This window comes from Monodelphis domestica, chromosome 4 (genome assembly GCF_027887165.1).
Source record: "Monodelphis domestica isolate mMonDom1 chromosome 4, mMonDom1.pri, whole genome shotgun sequence".
NCBI lineage: Eukaryota > Metazoa > Chordata > Mammalia > Didelphimorphia > Didelphidae > Monodelphis > Monodelphis domestica.
Window position 1 is genome coordinate 143,486,689 of NC_077230.1, and position 15,241 is coordinate 143,501,929.

Consider the following 15,241-nt stretch of genomic DNA (forward strand, 5'->3'; position numbering starts at 1 on the left):
TGAATTTCGATTCCCTAGGAGCATTCCTTTTGAGATCAGTAAGGAAGGGTTTCTGGAGCTCCGAACTTTAGCTTTCTCTAAGCTGCCATCTTCAAGAATTTTTTAAAAAATAAAACATGTGAAATCTTTCATTGGAGAAGTAACTGATCTAGAAAATTGATCCAGGAGAGAGAATCTAAGAATCTGGATTGCCTAGAAGAATTGATAAATAAAATAATAACCTGTACATCATATTACAAGAAATTATCAGTGAATACTATCCTGATTTTTTAAATAAAAATGTATAATAGAAATTGAGAGAATCTGTGAATCACCTCTTGAAAGAAATTTCAAATTAAAAAAAACCCAGGACTAGTATAGTCAAATTCTAGAACTCCCAATCCAAGGAGAAAGTACTATAAGCAGCTAAAAAGGTAATTCAAATATTATGGAGCCACTATCACAGGTCTGAGCACCTTCTGCATTAAAGAATTGGAATGCATGGGATATTTCACAAGGCCTACAACTAAAAATCAAAACACACAGAAACTGAGAATAATATTCCAGGGGAAAAATGGATATTTAACAGGAGAGAGGAATCCTAGGAATTCCTAATGAACGAACCATAACTTAAAAAAATAATAATGATCAAATTTAACACTAAAAAAAGTGTTAAAATGTAAACAGAAAAAGAGGGAATCAATGGTGCTAAGCTACTCATATCCTTGTAAGGGGAAGTGGTAAGTAGGATACTTATGATTTCTATAGTATAAGATACCTAAAGTACTTAAATTATTTTTAAATCATTAAGTAAAACAATAGGCTAAACTGATTACATTCATTATATGTGGGAAATGATAGCTAGAATACTTAAGATACTTGCAGCAGAAGAGATATTTAAAATACTTAAGAAACTTTAAATGGAAACAATGGAGTTAAGCTGATTACATTACTAGTAAGAAGGTGATAACTAAGATGTGGAAGATATCTATGATACTTGAAACACATAAGATAACTAAAGTACTTGGGATGCTTAAGATACTTAAAAACTTTATCTCTACTATGTCAATGAATAGGGACATATATAGATCAAGGAAGTTGAAAATGATGTTATATTCAAATAGGATAATATTTAAAAATCAAGAGAAAAGAAAGAGGAAGACACTGGGGGGGAAAAGGAGAGAAAGTTGGGGTAAATGTCAGAGGTTGATAACTTGGAGCCCATCTAAGATAAAGATCTGAGTGGCTTCTGTCAAGAAGTCTAGAACTCAGTCTGTCTGAGAACAAGCCCAAGTGCCCTCTCCCTCACCTTCTTTAGGCCTCTTATAGTAATTCATGTCTGTTGCTGGCAAAGGCATGTTGTTGCTGACTGTTCCATGAATCCCAGATGGTGTTGATTCACTATCTTACCCCAGGTGCCTATCTATATTTCTTGGAACTATTCTCCTGCCTTAATTTCTGGAATGCTTATCCTATACCAGGTGTCATATCTACCATCCTTGTTGCACTCTCCCAAGGACTCATTTCAGTGCTTTCCCAAGGACTTTTCTCAAAGGAATGCTTTCATTATTTGTGATCTGTACCTTTAAAAGATGCTAGCAGTCTTCAATAAACTTGTATTTGCCTGCTACCAGCACAGCAAAATCCTTCCAACCTCACACGGTTTCTATTTTTGATTCTTATCTTTTCCATTGTCTTTACCAACAGGTGAGGTCATTCTAATTTCACTCTTTGTATTTCCTTTTATTATTTTCCCCAACCTTACCTGTGGAACTCTGGTCCCAGTCCTATCCCCTCCTCCTGAGGGGGCTTCTACAGGTAAATTATTTTACATGAGGAGACATTTAAATAATAGTTTAGTGGAATGGAAGCCTGGGGAGAGATAGCAGGCAGTGCTTAAACCCTACTCTCATAGGAATTGGAACAAATAGGAAATAATTTTACTTGAGCATAGAAATTTATCTTAAAACAAACTGGAAGAAACATCCTTATAGCAAGTCTCTCTGACAAACTCTTTATTTCTCACATATATAGAGAACTGAATCAAATTTAGAAAAAAATTTATCAATTGACAAATGATCAAAGGATATAAACAAATAATTCTCAGTTGAAAATTTTAAAACAATATTATTTATTTGAAAAAATGCTCTAAACCACTATTAGAGAAATGAAACAATTCTAAGATAACACCTCACACCCAACAGATTGGCTCATATGGCAAAAAAGAAAAAAATGATAAATGTTGGAGAGAATATGAAAAAATCAAGAAAATATACACTACTGGTAGAGCAGTAAACTGATGCAACCATTTTGGAAAGAAATCTAGAAACATTCCCAAAGGGCCATCAAAGTATACATGCAATACTACTATTAGATCTATATCCCAAAGATTTTAAAATAGGGGGAAATAACCTACCTCTACAAAAATATTTCTAGCAGTCTTTTTCTTTTTTTTTTTGTCATGGCAAAGAACTGGAACCTGAAGTAGGGTTGACCATCAATGGGATAATAACTAAGCAAGTTATGGTATATGATTGTAATGGAATGTTATTGACTATAAGAAATGACTAACAAGATTATTTAAAAAAAAACCCTGGAAAGATTTATATGAAGTGATGCAAAGTGAAGTGAGTGGAAGAAGGAAAACATTGTACACAGTAACAACAATAATGTGTGATATTCAAATGTGAATGACCTATCATCAATAAGACAAGGATCTAGGACAACTCCAAGAGACATATGACAAAAAAAGCATAGAAGGAACAGTGTCTGAAAGCAAATTAAAACATCATTCTTTTCTCTACTGAACTTTTCTCTAGTGCAGGCAATATATCTTCTTTTACAGCATGATGACTATGGAAATATGTATTTTATAATAATATATGCACAACATATTTCATATTGCCTACTTTCTTAGGGAAGAAATGTGGTGAAAGGGAGAAAATGATAAGATTGAAAAATATAAGAAAGAAAATATTTAAAATTTGTGCATGTAATGTAAAAATAATTGTTTTTAAAAAAGTGTTAAGAAACTATGGATGAGGCTGTCTCCTTGAGGAGGGGATAAAGCCAAGGCTGCAAAAAAAAAAGGAGCTAATCTTGATAAAATGAAAAGATACCAACTTAGAGGCTGATAGATTTCAGTGACAATACTCCTTTCCTCTTTTTTTGTAGCATCAAATTACCGTAACTTCTCCTTCATTAGGTACTTCTCCATTTGCACTTAATGTACAGTGAAAGTAAAAAGAACAAGCAAACTCATGTATATTGAGCCATCCTTTACTTCCTTTCCCACTTAGTTATTACAGAAAAATTAAATTTCCAGTGAGATGTTGGCTGGGACAAAAGTAGTTGGGGTATCTTCCCTGAACACTACAGCTAGACCCCACATATCCTGAGCAAAGATACAAAAAGACCCAGAGAACAGTGAAGAGGAAGACCTAAGGAGAGAAAGGATATACAGAAAGCATCCTCCCAGACTTCATAAATCACCAACAAAGAAAAAGGCATCTTCAACAGTTGTCTACCTCCTGAACCAAGCCTCTGATTCTCTAGGTTACCATTCCCTATGGTGGAAGAAAAATGTAGTTCACTGGTTCAAAAATGAAAGCCTCCTTAAAAAGGCTTATAAGGGCTTCTTAGACATCAAATAGTTCTTCCAAAACAACATTTTGATGAGTTAAGGCTAAATGAGTCAGAAACATACGGATTAAATTTCCCTTAAAATACTCTGGGGTTTTAAAATGAAGGAGAAAAGTACTTGGCAAAACCTTATCAGTGCTTTGCCAAACCCAAAACATTTGAAAAACAGTTCAAGACATTTTGCCGAACCCTAAAGCTTGCCAGGTTCTCCCATCCCTGGCTTGAAAAAAAATGGAGTAGGAGCAAATATCTATTCTCAACACATGGACATCAAATAAGATCACTAGGCATATACCTGAGTTTTGAATTTGGCACTCTTTCTGCTTTAACAGATCTTGGTTGATCCTTATTTGAACCTTTTGTCCTGTATGAAAGAAAATTATTTTCCTTCACATTTCCAAAATTCTTCTCCCTGTACCTTATTCAGAGTTCATGCAAATACACACACACACACACACACACACACACACATGCACCATATTCTGATTATTATGTGCCTCTACATCACCAGATTTCATTTTTGAGCAAAGAGGAAGGATGATGCAAAAGTACCAAACTTTAGAAAAACAACTTTATTATTTATGTCACAGACGTTGATGTTTCTCTGGGGGATGGCTTTTTTACTGTCACTTGCTTGTTTTTAATAAAGGAGAGTCACTACCACTTCCATACTATACACCTGGCCAGCAGAGCCAGCACAGCATGGGACACAGCTGTAGAAAAGGACAAGGAAGAGACAGAAAACCACACACAAAACAATGGATCAAAAGCCAGGAAAGAAACAGCAACAAGCAAAAGCAACAGCTTAAAATTGGGCACCTGCAGGGCAATGAAAAAGAGGAGAGGCAAATCAACCTTTTTGGGGATCCCTCTGGACAAGTAGAGGCAAGCAAGGGAGATATGAGAAAGTATAGATGTAGGTTTGGAGCAGAATGAAATAATCAAATGTGAAAACTTCCCTTCATCTCTCTCAATTTCTTTGTTATATTATCTTATTGTTTTAACTAATTTCTTCATTTTAAATGAGTATTGTAGAAAACTCAAACTTGACTCTGTCCTGAAACTAGTCAAAATAGGAATAAAAGTATGGATTGAAATTTGTCCAAAATATTTTCTAAAATAAATATCAAGATAATTTTAAAATGAGCTTAGGAAATTTAATGGCCTAATTAAAGTTGATTCCAACATCTTTCTTATATCACATAGAAGTTGGTGGCTGGAATAAGTTTTTGCTGACCAGGAGGATTAATGCATAGTGAATAAGGTTAAGTGAATTGGGAATGGGGTCTTAAAATGTGATATGTCAGATTCAATCAGATGTCACTTAGTGGTAAACAATGGAGTAAGATCAGTATTTCTTGGTTTCTTCTTATATTAGTGACCTATTGCAAATTGGACAGAACAATATATTTTGCTTACATATCATTTGGTTACAATTAGTAGATACAACCTAATTGCAGGATATGCAGACATTTCAGCCTAGAACTAAGAAATACTGGCTTCAACCTTAGTATTAAGAATAGTTTTGTTTTTATAATTTATACTGTGTAAGGAAAAGGGCTGGCAGTCATTGTTTTATTTTAGTTATCTTCCCAATCAATCATATTCAGAGTTAGAAAGCATTACCAGAGATATCAGCTTGAAATAAAACAACAATCTATTATATTTTTATTATTGCTAAAGCCCAATTCCTAAATCTATTTGATCAATATTTATTAAGTCCCTACACTCTGTAAAGCAAAGGCTAAATACTGAAAGAAATATGGAAACAGAGAGAAACAGAGACAGAGATAGCACTTGCCATCTCATCATTAAGAGATTCAGGGTTTATAAAGAGTGATAAGGGGATATTAAATAACTATAAAGTGAAATATGTCATGCATATGAAAAGTATAAAATAAAATGAGACATCAAAAGAGTGAAAAGTGATTTCTAGTTTGGGATATCCCAGATAGTATTTGATCTTAGTGTTTAGGACAAAGTTCAGTAAGAATTCAATCAGTGGTCATGAGTTGAGAGTTTGCCTAATGCAATAGAAGAGTATCTGGCAAATGCATGTCCTATTCTTCTGTTCAGTGATAGAGAACTTCTGCTTTGGAAAGCAAATTTCAGATATACTTGACTTGTACTAAGTTGTAGGCTGTATATTTGACAACTCTGGTTTAGGGTTTATCTTTACTTAATAGAAACATATACTTGACAAAGTGCTTGCATTCTAAGCCTTTTGTTTCACTTCAGGAATTTGGGATTACCTTAATAAAAACCTTGTACTATGATCAAGAGACAGAGTCTTTGTTAGATAAACAAATAATTAGCTTTGGAAGTAGAAAGCCAATTTACTGACTTTTTTTTTTCTCTTTCTTTAGATTTTAGCTCAAATTCCATTTTTGGTCCAACTTTTTGATGTGGTATATCTTCACATGCACATACTTTTATTATAATTATATAGTTACAATTACAGGAAACAACTGAATTAAATAGTTGGTAGAGTTAGTGTTTTCACATTGATTTGGAAACCAATCAAATATTTTCTTTTCTTAATATAAGTTAATGGCTCACTGGTGTTGAATTGGATTTTAAAAATATCTTTTGATCCTATGGTGCAGTGAAAAGATCATTGGTCTATAAGATCAGAAATCATGGATTCTTATCCAACTCCTTCACTAATTAGGTGACCTTGAGCATGTTGTTGACCCAATCTAGTATTAGGACCATGTGACATTTAAGATTCCTTTCAGCTCTGCAATTCTCTGGTTATATATGATGGAAAACTTTGAAGGAGCTGAGCATAAAAATGGTCCAGTTTCTTGAATCTACTGAGTAAGATATTTACTTTGTAGAAGAACAAAATGTAATGTTTCTGGGTGAATGATAACTGAAGTATAAGGGAAGGCACATTCATATGGTTTATTTCCTTTAAATCAATCAACATGTCCAGTATTGAGTTATATAGAACCCATGGATTTTCACAAAGAGAATAGGGTTCAGTCCCTGTCCTCAAGGAGCCTACAATATAGCTGGGGTGAGAGAACTGGCAATCTTTTAGATAATTGATTAGAAAACTAAATTGCCACCATAGTTAAGAAAATAAGTATAAAAGGAGTTCAGACATGGAGAAAACTATGGAAATATATACCTATCTACCTAGTTAACTACCTACATACCCTTTTTCCTGTGCATAAAATACATTATCTCTTTAACTCCCATTTCTTAAACCCATAGTTTGTTTCAAAGTTCAACACAAATACCACCTCTTACACAAGGTCATTTCTGAAAACCTGTGCTGCTGATACTTCCTCACTAAAATGATTGTTTTTTACTTTATATACATTAATAAGTCTACGTGTTGTCTCTCCCAGTAGAAGGTAAGGACAGAGATTCTTTCTGTCTTCATTTTCTTCACTTCTTAGAACAATGCCTCACATTTAATAAAGATCTATTTATACATAATTGTTCATTTATTCATCAATTAATGCATACATATGTTTAAAGTATATTAAAAAATTCAAAAAATTAAGTATTTTTATCATTTTTCTGGAGAATTTATCTCTTGTAAATAACACACACACAGAGTGTGTACACAGAAGAGTCTCCTTTAATATTAATATTGTCAAGAGAAATGTTGAATATTTGCTTCCTAGGTTATATTAAGTTTTTTATCTGACAATTATGTTTGAAAGACCACTATGTGTAACAATGAGATGCCTAATTGAATTATACGAAATGGTTTATTTTTGTTGACATGGGAAAATGACCTTGTACACTGTGGTGCGTGGTGGTTTTTGGAAAGATCTATTCACGACCTGCAGTCCTTCTCATTCTATAGACAAGTAATGTTCTATAATATTTAAAGAATCTCCTTTTCATTTCTCCCTCTTGAAATTTGAAGTTGTCTTTACCCAAAAAAGAAGAATTTCATTCTTATAGGTGCTTTGCAGGCTGATTTATGTGCTACTATTGATTATTATTAATCTAAGCTCATCTTTTCTTGTCCTTTGCTTGACGGTTACCCTGTTGTTAGTTTGAAGTACAGCAGACCCTGCTGTCATTTATTCTTCACATTCCCTTCTCAGTGGAATTAGATCTGATGAGTATCACTTCAGTGCTCATATGCTAGCTACTGTCCAGACTTCAGAGTTGGTGGTCTTGTCTTGCTACATAATGTCAAGTAGGACTTATGAGGCATTTATAAAATGCCTCAGAAGTCAAACATGACATCTGAGGATATCCCATATCTCATAGTTTAGAAGGGACTTATCAAATTCAATTAGAAACAGGAACCATTAATCCATACTAGGCAACTGTGTGGTTTACATATTCACTAAGTTTTAAAATATGAGGTTATCTATATTTTATCATGTTTTATTTATTTCCTTAAGTATTTCTCAATTATATTTTAATCTAGTTCAGATTGCACTGAGTTGTGGGTTGTAAGTTTTATAACTCTGCTTTAGAGACTTATCTCTCCCTAAAAGAGTTTCATTTTGGTCTAGAATATGGGTCCTTAGTTTTGCATCTGTCATAGACAACTTTGGAAATCTAGTAAAGACTAATATTACTGTGGTTTATTGACTATGTTCATAACTAAAGGAAATAGAAAATTTAGGTTAGAAGTTAGTGGAAATAAAGATGAAATTTTTCTTCATCCATACTCACAGACATCCTGAAATTTATCTAAACCAGAGCTTGGAAGATGGATCTCTAAACTCAAGGTTAAAAAGACCCTTTGTAGGAGCCAAGATGGCAACATAGTAGCAGCAAATGCTAAAACTGCTCTGGCAATCCTTTTTTTTTTTTAATTTTTAATTTTTAAAAATATTTTCCATGTTTACTTGATTCATTTTCTTTCCCACCCTTCTTCCCTCCCTCCTCTCAGAGCCAACAAGAAATTCCACTATCACTTGATACCCATTTCCATATTATTCATTTTTGCAACATAGCAGTCTTTTAAAGCCAAAATCCCAAATCACATATCCATATAAACAAGAAATAAGTGTTAAGTCATATGTTTTTCTTTCACATTTCTACTGCCATAGTTCTTTCTCTCAATGTGGATAACTCTTTCTCATAAGCCCCATATGAATGTACTGGATTATTGTAGTGCCACTAGTCATAAAGTCCATTACATTGGATAGTTTACAATGTTTCACTTTCTGTGTACAATATTCTCTTGGTTCTGCTCATTACACTCTTCATCAGTTCATTGAGGATCTTCCAGGTCATATAGAAATTCCTCCAGATCATCATTCCTTACAGCACAATATTATTCCATCACCATCATATGCCATAATTTGTTTAGTCATTCTCCAATTGAGGGATGCCCCCTCATTTTCCAAATTTTTGCCAACACAGAAAGTACAACACTGAATATTTTTGTACAAACATTTTTGTTATTATCTCTTTGGGGTACAAACCCAATGTGGCATTGCTCAATCAAAGGGCATGAAATTGACATGATTCCAAATTGTCTGGCAATTCTTCTAAATTAATCTTTATAAAGTGTGTTAGAATGACAAGAGCCAAAGACCAATAGCAATACAGAGTTAGGGGGATCACCTACTGAACACAATTTAAAAGGTAGGTAGAGAAAGTTGCTTTTAATGGGATAAAGCAGAATTAAAAGCAAAACTACACATATAGAGGAGTGGTGGCAGCATACACACACATGTACTATATCATCAGTTTCCATTACTGGGCATAGGTTAACTTTGGGAACACTGGACATGGGCTATACCAATAAAAGAGCATTTCAGGCCTATCCCTTGAAGTCCAAGGCCCTGGCACCAGTCCACAGTGAGGTCCAGAAGTCCACAGTGCTTGGCCCTTTCAAGGCTGCACTGTTGGGGCAAAGACCTAATCCCAGGGCAAAATAACTCACAGTGTTGATACCCACAAGCCAGCACCAGAAGAGGCAGAAGCAGCAGCTTTCACAATTCCCAGTCCACAGGCAAAAATAAAAAAGACAGAAAATGAGAAAAGAAACACTTAAAATTAAAAAATTTCTGTGGGGACAAAGAATAAAGTATAGAAACAACAGGGGATGATGAGATCCAAGCAACCACTTGCAAAACTTCAAAGAAAAGTTGAAATTCATCTTAAACTACGGGAGAACTCCAAAAGGAATTTTAAAAAATCAAATAAGACAGGTCAAAAAAAAGTGGGGAAAAGAAATGAAAGCAATACAAAAAAGTAAAATTGGTCAACTAGAAAAAGAGGCATAAAACCCCAATGAAGAAAAGAATGTCATAAAAAGAAGAATGGACTAAATTGAAAAGGAGGATCAAAAGGTCATGGAAGAAATCCAGTCTTTAAAAATTAGAATTGGGCAAATAGAAACTAGTGACTTATGAAACATCAAGAAACATAAAACAAAATCAAAAGGATGACAAAATAGAAAAAAAAATATGAAATTAAAATTTTAATTAAAAAACCAATGACCTAGAAAACAGATCTAGGGGAGACAATTTAAGAATTATTGGACTACCTGAAATTCATGACCAAAAAAACAAAAACAATCCTAAACATCATATTGCAAGAAATTATTCAAGAAAACTGCCATGATATTCTTGAAAAAGTGGGTATAATAGAAATTGAAAAACATCACCTTCTGTAATAAATCCCCAAATGACAATTCCTAGGAATGTTACAGCCAAATTCAAGAGCTCTCAGGCCAAGGAGAAAATACTACAAGCAGTCAGAAAGAAATACTTCAAATATCTTGGGGCTCTAGTGAGGATTACAGAGGATCTGGCAGGTTCCACATTGATGAAACAGAAGGCTTGGAATATGATATTCCAGAATGCATTTCTTACTAAACTATTTGACAAGATCGTCTAAACTGGTGTTTAAAAATAACTCCCATTAGGATAAGTCTAAATCAGTGTTTAATAATGGAAAGTATTATTAGTACTAATACTTTAGAAGTACTAGTAGAAGAGAAGCTCAGTGAGACCTGTACAACTGGCCCAATCAACTATGATGTTTACTTTTTAATACTAAATCTATCCTTTACCTAAGTGGAATTTAACATCCCAAATTATAGTAGAAATAAATCCTCATTTAAATAAATTCTACAATTCTATATTTCTTTTAGTTTTTTTATAGTTTATCTTCTTTTCATATCTTCATAGGCCACATTTTAAGATGGTATCTAAACAACTTTTCATTTGTACAACATGTATACTCACTTTCTGATGCTTACACTGGCATGAGTCTTGTATTTCCCATTTGGACTAGGAAATAACCCTTCTGCTGTTTTTTCCCCCTCTGTCAGCACGATCATATAAATAGGTGAGAATAGAGTCTAGAGTGAATCATACTATGTGCACCCTTATTTTCTTACCACCATAGAATTCCTATTACAGTTTATAGTAAACTTACATCAGCATGAAGGTTAGCCTCAATAGGACTCTCATGGGTTATACATGACACAAGGAGTATAAATTGAAGTGTGAATAACAGCCAGACCCAATGTTGACTTGCCTTAGAGATGGGAAGAGGATGAGACAATGAAAACATAAGTCTCTTTTTTTCCTCCTTTCTTCTCCAGGTAAAGTCAACAGTTTTGGGATGCCTAGTAAAGGAGTCCCAAACTGTAACCTTCATTCTCTAAGGTAGAAGCAAAATTAGATGTCATTAAAAAGTGAATAGCATTATTGTCATTATTATTACTATTTTGATATACCTGTGATTTTTTTGATGTAAAGAGATTCCAGTGAAGAACTCCCAACAAAAAGAACTGATGATTGAACTGAGAATTGTTTTCACTCAGAGCCACATAGCTAGCATTTACAGTTGGAAATTGAATACAGTTTTTTTGACATTAAGGTTAACTTCTATCCACTATTTTTTTACATTGCCTCTGCATATATTATCTTATATCATATATCATACATCAATAACAACTGATAGTCATGTCTATATGCAGGATAACAATTTCTGGAAGCTACAGAAAATAAGCTGGATTCATGGCATTGATTTAGCTTACCATGTGGAAGTGATAATATCTTTAAGAATATATTAATTCAAGAGAACCAACCACGGAGACTGTAATGTTTAGTGTTCTAAAAGGACTTCAAGAGGGTCCTGTAGGGCAAAATGTAATTCCCACTATGAGCACAGAGAGCCAATTTAGTGCCTTTAGTAATTCCTTCTCATGATGACCCAATCCAGAAAGTCATCAGTATTTCATTGAACGTCCTCAAAAAGAAGTTACTGCCAGGGCAGCTGGGTAGCACAGTGGATTAAGAATCAAGCCTAAAGAAAGCAGGTCCTAGGTTCAAATCTGGCCTCAGACACTTCCCAGCTGTGTGACCCTGGGCAAGTCACTTGATCCCCATTTCCTAGCCCTTACCCCTCTTCTGCTTTGCAACCAGTACATAGTATTGATTCCAAGATGGAAGGTAAAAAAAAAAGAAGTTACTGCAACCAAATTAATCCTCTCCTCTTCTCTCATCATTCAGTACTTTTCCATTAGGCAGTGCCTTTGAAAAAAGGAAATTTCCTGTCAATGTGGGATCAATTTTTTTTTGCAACAAGTTATACAATTCAGTAGTTTTTTGCTCTGTAAATGTAGGATTTGGTAACCTTCACATTCTCTCTAACAGAAGGCATGCTTGATGGAAACTATGTCTTTTCTATGGTTACATGGCACCATATTTCAGTGTATGACTGACCAAAAGGGCAATTTCTGCTTCAATTCGAATGATCTTTTGATGTATAGGCAAAGGAGAATTGGAAAATGTGGAGGAAATATATAAAAAATAACCACAGGATAATAGAATGTTCTCTAAAGTATAAGGCTCAAAAAGTCTGTCTATAATTATAATTTTTTTTTCGGAAAAGCATTATTGAGACTTTTAAGAATTAAGCAACTTTTATTTGAAGGAATTGAAGTCAATGCTTGGAAAGATTCTATGTTAACTTTATAAAATCATCTTTACCATCATATCTATTATTAAGAGAGAAAAGTAAAAGGAATGAAAAAAATTGATAGCTTTGGGATCAGAATAATTGGGTTCAGGTCAATCATAGCTTTCCCATTTTCCATTTATGTGATGTAAAACAAGTCACTTAATCATTGTAAGCTGAATTACTTCTTTGGTATAAATGCTCCTGTAAAGAACATTTATATATATATATATATATATATATATATATATATAAACTATAAAGCCATTATCACAAATATTATCTAGGGCTAGGCTTATAAATAAATTAGCTATATCTCTTCTGTACATTTCTGTCTCTTCTATTGTTCTCCATAGTTTAAATCATCTTACCTTTTGTTTGTGTTACTGCACTAATGGCCCTCGTAGGTGAGTTTGCCAGCTGCCCCTATCTTCCTCTGAGACCTGTCCTCCATATCATCATGTAAATAATCTTTATAATGCAAAGGTCAGATCATCATGCTCAATCCCTTGCTCAAAGTCCTTGGATTTTTTCCTTATTGTATGAGGTAAAGTATAAAACTCTTCATTTATCATTTGCTTACTAGGTTTTTATGGCCTCAGTTTACCTTTCCAAGGATATTTTCATTCACGTAATGAATGAAATCCTTGATTTTGTCCTGCATTGTGTTGTGTTTCTGCCTTGTCCCATGACTATAACCCACTGCTTTGCCAATAATACCTGGTAACAACCTAAATGGCACAATGGATAGAATGAAGGACATAGAGTCAGGAAAATGCACATTCCTGACTTCAAATCTGGCCTCAAGCACTAGCTGTGTGACTCTGGGCAAATTACTTAACCTTTTTGCCTCAGTTTCCTCATATTTAAAATAAGCTGGAAAAGAAAATGGTAAACCACACTAATATACTTGTCCAGGAAAAAATGCCAAGTGGGGTCATGAAGAATTAGATATATTTGAAATAACTAAATAGCAACAATAATATCCTTTAAACTTAATCCAAAAGCAACTGCTAAAGGATCATAGATCTAAAATTGGAAAAAGATCTTATAGATGATCTATTCCAATCCCGTCATATTACAGATGAGGGAATGTAGGCCAAGAAAATTCAAAAGACTTCCCCAAAGTTATACAAAAAGTGGGATTTAGCTTTGAACCTACCATGAAGCCTCCCTTCATATTCTCATTTAGAAATGATAATTTATTTTTATACCTCTCAGGACTCTCTGACCTCCATTATGAATTGAAATTATGCTTCCCTTCTTTTATTATATTCAATTTATCCTATGTATAGTTTGTACACATTTCTTGCTTATTGTTTCCTCTATTGGATTGTGATCTCTTTAAGGGCAGGGCTTATCTTTTGCCTTTTTTGAATTCCTAGTGCTTAGCACAATGCCAAAACCTAGTAGAGGTTTAATAAATGTTTTTCTAATTTGTATTGGTTATCTATTTAAATGTATATATATATATATATATATATATATATATATATATACTATTTTTAAAAAACCTTCCCAAACTCTTTACCATGCATTTATTTAGAGCAGTGATTATTTTTTGTCTCAGCATCTCAGTTACCTATGGTATCAATGATACCTTGTATATTTCTGGTGCAATGATTATTAGTTCAAATGAATTTGAATTATGCAGTGATTTGAATAGTTCAGTGCAGACCAGAATATTTTAAAAATATTTTACCACTATTTTTTTCGAAACTCTCACCTTCCATTTTAGAATCAACATTGTGTATTGGTTCCAAGGCAGAAAAGTGGTAAATGATAGGCAACAGGAGTTAAGTGATTTACCCAGGATTATACAGCCAGGAAGTGTCTGAGTTCAGATTTGAACTCCAGACCTCCTATCTCTAGGCCTGACTCTCAATCCCCTGAGCTGCCTTCACTAGCACTGCTTATTAAAGAGCCTGAAATTCTATAACTTGAGATTCATTTCTTTGGATCCTGAAGTCCATTTTGATCTTCAACCAAGATATAAATAATCCAAGAATAGCTAACACTTTAATTATATAGTCAATTGATACCTTAAGAAGCATTATATCAACTCACTGAGACCAATACCCTGCTATTATATCTGAGGGAAAGTGGGAGCTCAGGTTGAAGTATGAAAACATACTAGACCTATTCCAGAATTTTGCAGTGGCTCTGCCCTACAAACGAGGTAAGCTTACTTTGCGTGAATAGCATCAACGTAAAAAGGAATTGTTGAAACTCTTTAAGGTGATCACAATATAAAAAGGGAAGACAATGAGTATTAAAAAATTGAATGCTCTCTCTGGAAGGGAGAGGCAAGACTAGTTAGTTGAAAATAGTTATTTTAGAAATGAATATTTATTGTTTCTACTATTTTCAAGGCATTGTGATGGTAGTATAAAATGGGATAAAAGTAGGAAGAAAATGAAATATCTAATTATGAAAAAATAATAATACTAAAGGGGTGATAACAAACACAACCTAAAGAGAATAGGATTCCTGGCTATTTCTCAGTATAAGAATTTCTTATATGATTACTCATCCAACTTACCTTTTACTAGGTGAGTAAATAGGAGAGAAAGAAAAATGGGTGCTATTACAGCATTAGTACACAGAAAAGGAAGGAAGGAAAGGCATTATGTTCTGGTTCATTTCATCATTTTGAAACAATTATACAAACAAATGACTTTGAGATTCATTCACATAAAACAAAAAATTA

The 15,241-nt window shown here is 33.7% G+C and overlaps 1 protein-coding gene across 5 annotated transcripts in view; it reads left to right on the forward strand.

Annotated features, from left to right (window-relative positions):
• Positions 1 to 15,241, forward strand: part of ARHGAP15 (Rho GTPase activating protein 15) — an 892,738-nt gene that overhangs the window by 142,744 nt on the left and 734,753 nt on the right. The window lies entirely within an intron of this gene.